This window comes from Passer domesticus, chromosome 7 (assembly GCF_036417665.1).
Source record: "Passer domesticus isolate bPasDom1 chromosome 7, bPasDom1.hap1, whole genome shotgun sequence".
NCBI classification, from domain to species: domain Eukaryota; kingdom Metazoa; phylum Chordata; class Aves; order Passeriformes; family Passeridae; genus Passer; species Passer domesticus.
This window is the reverse complement of record NC_087480.1, coordinates 47,649,392-47,657,721: the sequence shown is the minus strand read 5'-3', so window position 1 is coordinate 47,657,721 and position 8,330 is coordinate 47,649,392. Positions and strand designations below refer to the sequence as shown.

At 39.1% G+C, this 8,330-nt stretch overlaps 1 protein-coding gene across 7 annotated transcripts in view; it reads right to left on the bottom strand.

Annotated features, from left to right (window-relative positions):
• The window catches only part of LOC135305114 (uncharacterized), a 494,456-nt gene that overhangs the window by 132,508 nt on the left and 353,618 nt on the right, over positions 1-8,330 (bottom strand). Inside the window, exon 14 of one of the 7 annotated variants that reach the window (XM_064428373.1) lies at positions 1-1,202. This exon is cut by the window's left edge and continues 1,486 nt beyond it. The exons of the other annotated variants lie outside the window; for them this stretch is intronic. The gene's annotated coding sequence lies outside the window, so the exon portion shown is untranslated. The remainder of the gene's footprint in view (positions 1,203-8,330) is intronic. 7 annotated transcript variants of the gene reach the window in all.

Below are 8,330 nucleotides of genomic sequence, written 5' to 3'. Positions count from 1 at the left end.
TTTAACAAATCAAATAATATATCTGACTTTCTTGGTATTTTGTATTTGCGTATGGTAGGTGAAACAGAAAGCCAAAGCCCATTCCTAACTAGTTTTGATCATCAAAAAATCCATGGCAATTTTAACAAGAATACGGGTGTTAAATTAATCACAGTGAACTGGCCAAATTCCAGTTCTGGTAATTACATCCTGCATACCTAAAATTCTCCCTTCAGTTTCAGCTGGAGATGTTACTCTTTGCTTTTCCTCTAAAAAAACATTGCAGATAGTGGTGCTACTAACCTAACTTTTAGTCCTAAAAGTTTCATTTCAGCAAATGGGCTGAAAAGCTTTTGGGTCTCCTCAGACTAAAGATACCTTAAAAACATAACTGTTCTGGTATGTTACTGCATCCAACTATTTTTCCCCCTCATCACACACATGTCTATCCTCTCTCCTGAATGCAGCAGAAGCATCCATTTATCCATTACTTCTCTAGTTAAGAAAACTTTGCCTGTGCCTTCCACAACCCTAACCTGCAAAATCAAGCATCCCACTCATCTGATATGAAGTCAGGTGAAAGAATGCAATGAGCATCCTCAGGGGCTCTCCAGACAAAGAACAGGAAAACTCACTTGGTGTCTTGGGTATGGGTCTTATGAAGAGCACAGGCACTTGCTGCCTCTGCTCTTTCAGAAAAAAAAGCAGTAGGATTCCTTCTCTACTCTTAGATACACACCTGCCAAAAACGGCAGGCACGGTAGTAGGGCCAATTCTTTCTTTCCCACCAATATTTACATAGAATAATTCAAAGTCCAGCATCTATCTAACCAATTAAACAGAAAGATTTGGATAGAAACCAACTGTGGAAGTCACCATTAATTTTTTAAATAGCTAAACTATTAGGCCTTATGGACTGCCAACATTGTACCTTCATGCAGTCACTAGAAAAAGACTCTTACTTGCTTTTGCAAGAAGCATCCAGGATAGTATTTGTGAATAGAAGTAAATGTAGAAAGGCCGAAGAGAGTAAGAGATCAGAACACACTGCCACATAGAAAGAGAATGTGCCTGTTAAGGTAAGACAAATACAGGGGACAGGGAGACACACAGACGCTGGGCTGCTCCAGGCAGGTAAGAGTAGGCATCTGTCAGTCTGCCAGTGTGGCAGCCTCCTCTGACATGGCCCTGCTGGCTCCTCTCCAGGTAAGCTGCTTTCTGAGCTGAGGACAAATGTATATTGTACAGAAGGCTGGTTAGGGTTTTCCAAGTTTCTGTTAAGGCACACTTTGTAAGTGATAACGTCTGTTAGTGTAACAAGAAAAATATTATGAATTGATTTCAGCATGAGCTATTCAAGATAAGATGGAATAGGAACAGTGGCTGAAGTAGAAGTGTTTAAATGAGACACAGGGTCTGTTCCTTGCTTCTGACCTCTGTAGATAAGCAATAAAATTCTACATGGCTGCAACAGTATTCTGTGTCAAGACTATTAAGTGGACAGCTTCTAATTACCTTTAGCTCATAAAACTGGAGAGTTTGATCTATTGCTTAAAAGCTTTTTAGTTTATTTTAATCAACAATTCTATTTTTAGCAGTTGTTTCTAAGATGTTTTTCCAGTAAATGGGTGAGTAGATAGGCTGGTTGAGGGTCTGGATGGCTATGTGGCTCATCGCCCAAGATGCACAACCCCAAAGTCCCCAGCTCACTAAGAATCTGCTGATGTAAAATGACATTGCACTGGTTTTTACACCAGCAGGAAATTAAACAATAAAGCCACTCCCCTTCCCCTGCACCTTCCCATAAGGGAGGGACAAAAAGGAGAAACTATGGGTTGAGATGACAATTTACTAAAACCACAAAGCAATGGAATAAGACATGCTCAATATAATTATATTAACAATAATTATAAATAATTAATATGGCAATATTAATAGCAAAAGTATACAAAAAAGTGGTGTTTTACCTGCAAAATGGTAAAACACCATTCACAACTGCAAACAAAACCAAGATGGTGGCTGCTCTGTGCAGGTCACTCCCGCAGGGTTTCCCCAGACAAAGGCAGTCTGTGACCGTTCCCACCCACCGCCCTCACGCGTTTGGGAACAAAGGCAATATGGTGCTGGAGCTCACACACATACTGAACACTTCCCAGCCCCCAGCCCCAAATAGTGAAGAACACCATGCCCTGCCAGCCTCTTGGCTGGTGCTGTTGCTTCAGCACTAGGAGCGATGGGGCTTTCGCCGCTATCCCTTTCAGCACCAGCGGTCCAGAGGTGCTCTGTGGAGAGAACAGGAGCGGGGACTGGCGGGATGGCAGAGGGACTGAGCCTGCAGAGTTACTGCCAATGCTTTGCCAGAGCAAGATGAAATGGCCCTTTCTGAACAAAACCATGACCCCCAGCAGTGATGTGCCTGGTATACAGAACAATCCGGTCACACCCACACAGCACTGAACTCCCCCCTCCCCTGTAACCACGACTAAAGCATTGGAGTCTGGGAACCCTACAGCAGTGGCCATAGTTTATACAATGTCCAGTAATATCTAATGTATTTTTTTATCAACATGGTGGGATTCAGTGCGAGGTGCGAGGAGGCCATTAATGCTCCCATGCTTTTCTAAACATGGCTGTCAGCCCTGACAATATCTTCCTATGTCCCTGCTCACGGTGTAGGGCGCTATGATGGGAAGCCTTTGACAAGGTGGTTATTGAGCATGAAGAATCCAAGAACTATGGAGAGCGAAAGAATGGCAGTTCATGCTACTAGTACAAACATACCAGATGAAATAAATGAGTCAGGAAAAGGGCAGTTTTGATCACATTTCACAATCCCTCAGACTGTGAAAAACAATGGTGAAAGGGAAGTGAAAAGACAAACAACAATTTCTGAAACTCTGCCACAGGATGCTAAAAGTACAAGTCATCCACAATGATCCAAGACTGTTTTCACTAAACAAAATTTTTATTCAAGACTGCAATGTTATTCTTAGGATAAAATGTAATAATCCAATGGTACTGAACCTCCTTGTGCTATTGCGGTATTGATTAATCCTTTGACACTCATTTGGCTAATATGCATGTGGGCTATTCATGTACTAATTTTCGTAAAATTTGGACCAGAACAGTACCAAGCTATTCTCTCACTACAGCACAAGCAATTTAATAAAAATATCCCCATATGTCATAAGTCAGATATTAAAAAGAGGGAAAAAACAACACAAAAATCATGGACTTCATGACTCTCATGAGACTACAGAAAAGATCCATCCTTAGCTATAATAGGAAAAATGACCTTGGCACAGGGCACTTCCTGAAAAACGGAGGACTGGCTGGGGTTAATGGCCTACAGCTTCGCCTGAGGCCATCAAGTCTCCCAGTCAGTCATTAATCCCCCGGAAGTACCCCGGTGCCTTGATCATTTCTACTTAATTAAAGTCAGTGATCCCCAGGATGCCTCCATTTCACCAGGAGACTCTTTCTAGTTACTTCAAGGAATGTGCCTCTCAACTCCCTCCCTTCGTTTCTTTCTCTCTCAAGATATTTGACATGACATGTTTCAATTTCCTTTTTAATGGCCAATGTTTAATATGGCTTACAAATAATTATTTTTTATTTCATCTTTGACATGAACCCTTAGCCCAAAATTGAAAAATTAATTCTTTTTTTTTTTTCCAAGGGAAAAAAATACATCATTGGTTCCCTTGTGAGGGACACTGAACCCAAAGTAAATAACTACCCAGCTTTAAAGAGCTTCCATCTTAAAAAACAAACAAAACCAAAAGCAATACATCTAAATGAGGAGAAAAAAAAAACCACCAAAATTATGTCGTGGGGATGAGCAGAAATCACACAGGATGATTTAATGGAAAGTCAAAAATGAGAATCTATTCTTACTGCCTTTTTTCCCCATCCAAGTCTCTAAGTCTGGAAGCACTTACGAGAATTAATTTAATGATTATCAGAGGCCCCACAGACTTCAGTGGAACTACACATATGCAAAGGGGTTAGTACTTGTGTTTTCAGAACCAAAGTCTACACTTACACAAAATAAAACAAACAAGCCAGAAGGGCCACCAGTGTAGCTCTCTTCAGAGAATCAATTTCATCCCACTGACACTTTGTTAACAGCCTGTTTCAGTTTACAAAATATAGACATAGACTTTGATATTTCAAATGGTGATCTGAAAACGGGCTACATATTAAAATAACACTCTTATGTACATCTGAAATTTGAGGTACAGAGTTAGGTCAGCGTCATATACAAGAACCTGAGATGCATTCACTACCCCTAAGACCTGATAACCCAAGCCCCGATCTTTCAAATCTTTGGTATCCCACATGGTAGGAGGCTGCAGTGCCTCCTTTAAATTAGTATTCACACAAAAACCTGTACACAGTCCATGCACCTGATGATTTACAGTATTTAAAGTCCAAATTAGAACTTTGCAGCCTACCTCTAGCTCTATAACAGACTGCACCAACACTATAGGTAATAATTCCCTTTGCAGGCCTAAGTTCAAACCAGGATTTTAACTTAGTAAAAAAGACAATGGCTATTCCAGACAACAGCAAAGGAGGCATTACAGCAGCCTTTCAAAACTCTACATTGCAGTAGGTAGCTATTTTGGTAAAATAGCAAATATTACAATCACATGTATGTGTGTATGGCCCAGCACACACAATGAGCAAATGAATACCTATATCTATATGTACACACTGTACACTTGGAGGGGTGGGGGTGAGTGTGTGTACACATAGAGACACAGAAGACATGCATAATTTTGTAATTTCTTAATACTATCACAGAATGAGAATATAACTAGACTGATTCATTATCCTAGCACTGTGCAGAAAAACTTGACAAGCTTGTTGAATCTCTACAGTCAGAATGTTCCATAAAAATAAGAAAATAAAACTGTCATATGATAGTCATATGTATTGAGTCAGTATTACCAATACTTTATTTCATGCTAGTCAAAAGCAATGACTTAGCAACTAAGACTGTAAATCCAAATGCATTTACACATTGCATCATAACTGCTTCAGTCACTGACATAACTGAACTTGACTGCTATCAGTCTGATCACAAATATAAACTTTGCTCTTGTGATTATAGAAGCAGTGACTGATGCTCTTCGGATATTTTTGTAACTATTTAACACCACTTTCAAGGCATTTATGGCTGCTATAAGAACAATTATTATTAATTATTCCAACTGAAATAGCCTGTAGGAGTCCCAGTTCCTGGAAAGACTTGTGTGAAAGAATTTCCCAGTCACAACAAAAGAAAGCTCATATGTGCATTGAATATACAAGTTATTTAATTATATTCAGATCATCACCTCAGTGATTCTTCAGCAACATTATGGAAGTTATAGTCATCATGGGTTCCTTTTACAGCTGCCCTTTCTGGATATAAATAAGCCTTGACAAATTCTGCCCAACCTTTTTATTATCTCAAGTTTGACACCACTAACACAGGAGGTGAACCCTTTCCAAGGAAGAATAACTGTGCTATAATGAAGATGTCATGATCTTGACAAACATAAAAGAGTTATTTTAAAATTTCAACAACTGCAGGTCTGAATCCAAACTTTTTCAGAAACTGACTTTCTCATCTGCTATTTTGGTTTACAAACAACAAGAAAAATGAGCCTACACTGAATAGACGTCCTCTGTCTTGAATTTACCAGGATGGATGAATGAGCTTTGTGCCTCCCAATTAGCACTAGTTAGACAGAAGTACATCCCCATACAATGCAGAATATTTGCAACCCTGAGATGGCGTCTATCCCTGAATAAGCACATCCTGTTTATGAGTTCTAACTGTTCATATTTCATTTGCTACTCACCTTTAACAATGCTTTTCTTGCAATTGGATGAGCTAGGAAAGAATGACACTAAGTTAGATGTAAATCTTTTTTGATACCTCCCATACAATAGAATTGCTTAAATTTTACTATTTACTGAACTATGCTCACATCAAGCACATCATCACATGAAAACTTCCTCATTTCCTATTGCATGCTCTTCTATTAGACAACAGGACGTTTCAAAAGCTTGAGATGGTGCCTACAGGAGCTCAGTTGTTACAAAAGAGAGGATACATTTTGTATTAGATTAAAAAGCTTTATTGGTATTAATTTGGTATTAAAAATGGATGCATGTATTAAAAAAGAGTAGCTTCATTAATCATTTTACTGATCAAAGAAATAATTTACTAAGTGGACAAACTTCAAGCCTGTCAGTGAGAACAAACTTTGAACAGTTTAATGATGCTCTGGAAGAATTCCTTCTCTTGAACTACAGCTAAAAGACCCATAAAAATAATATTTCAACACTGAAGTAGTTTAAGCGACTGACTGAAACCACAATGTATAAGAAGTATAACTTGAGCTTGGCAGATCAGAGCCAAATAAAAAGTGATGATAAGCGACATATCTAATAATGTACTCTCAATGTCTTGTCATTAACACAATTATGTCAGTACAGTCAATCAGCACTTTGCCTTGACTTTAAAGCAAGATTCTGAATACATGTTTCTAGAGTTGGAGGGAGTATGGCAGAGAAGAATCATTGAATTTAAAGCCACAGTTATTCATGGCTTTTTAGGAAAACAAGGTTATCCATTTATTATCTGCTTTGTGCTGAAATAACACTAAAATGATTCTTATGAGTTCAATACCATCTGTAATAGCCCTCTGGCTATACAAAACAAAAGGACTCAAGATGAAGCATTCCTTTCACGAATGAGAAACTGATTTACTACCTGAAGTGATAATTAATGCCATTCAGTTTGGTTTCAAATAGGGATGAATAGGATAAAATGACAATGCTTTCCTATTGAAAAGGTTTCTTTGCTATGTGCTGGAAGGACTGACAAACATATGCCATCAGCAGTGGCAAGTGATGGCATCTGCCAGAATTAGCTATCCGAAGCAAACCATTATGAAATGGATCACCTTTGTGGCTCTAGTGACAAACTCTCTATAGAAGCCTGGATAGGCAGAAGCACATTTACTATACCAAAGCAGAGATATAGCCTCTGTGTTACTGTAGCCTACAACAGCAAGAATTTATTAAATAATGCTCTTCAGGTAAAATTTTCCTGCATAAAGACTTCCTCAAAAGATCTGCCTGCTTCAAGGCAGCAGTTTATTTTTAGATAAATTATTAAAACCATGCTGAGACCCTGGCCATAAACCTCCAGATGCTGGGATGTTCAGTAGGTAAGCTGCCTAAAATCCTTAGGTTGTGCCTTACAAGAAGAGCCATCCTAAAAAATCACTACTGATTCCAAAGCAGCAGCTAGGACAATATCCAACAAGCCAAATCCTCATGGGATATAAACTAAGCAAGAGCCTTAATTTTGCTAATGAATCAGATCTGCCATATAAGACGCTAATATTCTTGGTACTTGCACCCTTGGAGTTGCTCTGTAAGGGCTTCTGAACTATCTGCAGTATGCTGAACAATAAGCATCATTCTGCCCCTCTGGCCACTCTAGCCAAATCTCTGCAAGCTTTTCTGACCCACTCCTGGCTTTCCTGATAGCTTTACATGTAATCCTTTCCTGATCTCCACTCAGCTCTCCTGACACCATGACTTCTCCATCTCTCATGCAGCTCTAATATTTGCTCTAATAGTTCTTTCTCTGGTCATTTTTACTACCTTCTCCATATCCTTAGGATCCAAATATCTCTTCCAGTGCTTGTGATTTCCTGCTCCTCTGACCTTGTGTCAGCCAGGACAAAATTGGTCAGATCCTATCTGATCACACATTTTTCTCTGAACAACATTGTATATACCTACAATCCTCTCTTCTCCTTGGTATTTTGATCCTTTCTGCCTCCATTTGTCCTGTTTTGATCCACTTTCAGCTTCCCCTGAGCCTCTACATTCCTCTCTGAGCCATCTTTTGCCACACTGGATCCCTTCTCCACTCTTCCTATGTGGCTCCAATTACCCTTCAACATTTCCTTCTCTCTCAAAATCCCCTGAATCTCAGCTCAGTAACGTGTATTATATTCAATATGTGTATTGTGAAATCAGTGGGAATTTAATAACAAAGAAACACACTGCTGAAGAACATGACTGAAAACAGTATTTACTACCTATTCTCAACATTTATTTCTCAAACTTAAATATCTGTTTTAATTGTATGTTGCCTACATAGTTAAGGTACAGGCTTCTCATTGTAGTTTTAAATTGACACTTCTAAATCCTGCATCCTGTAAACCTCTATTTTGCACAAGTTACCTCCAGGGGATGAGAATATCATCATCCCCTGACCACTTTGCTCAAACAGGTACATGGCACTAACAATGGACACGTGCAATGAGGACTAA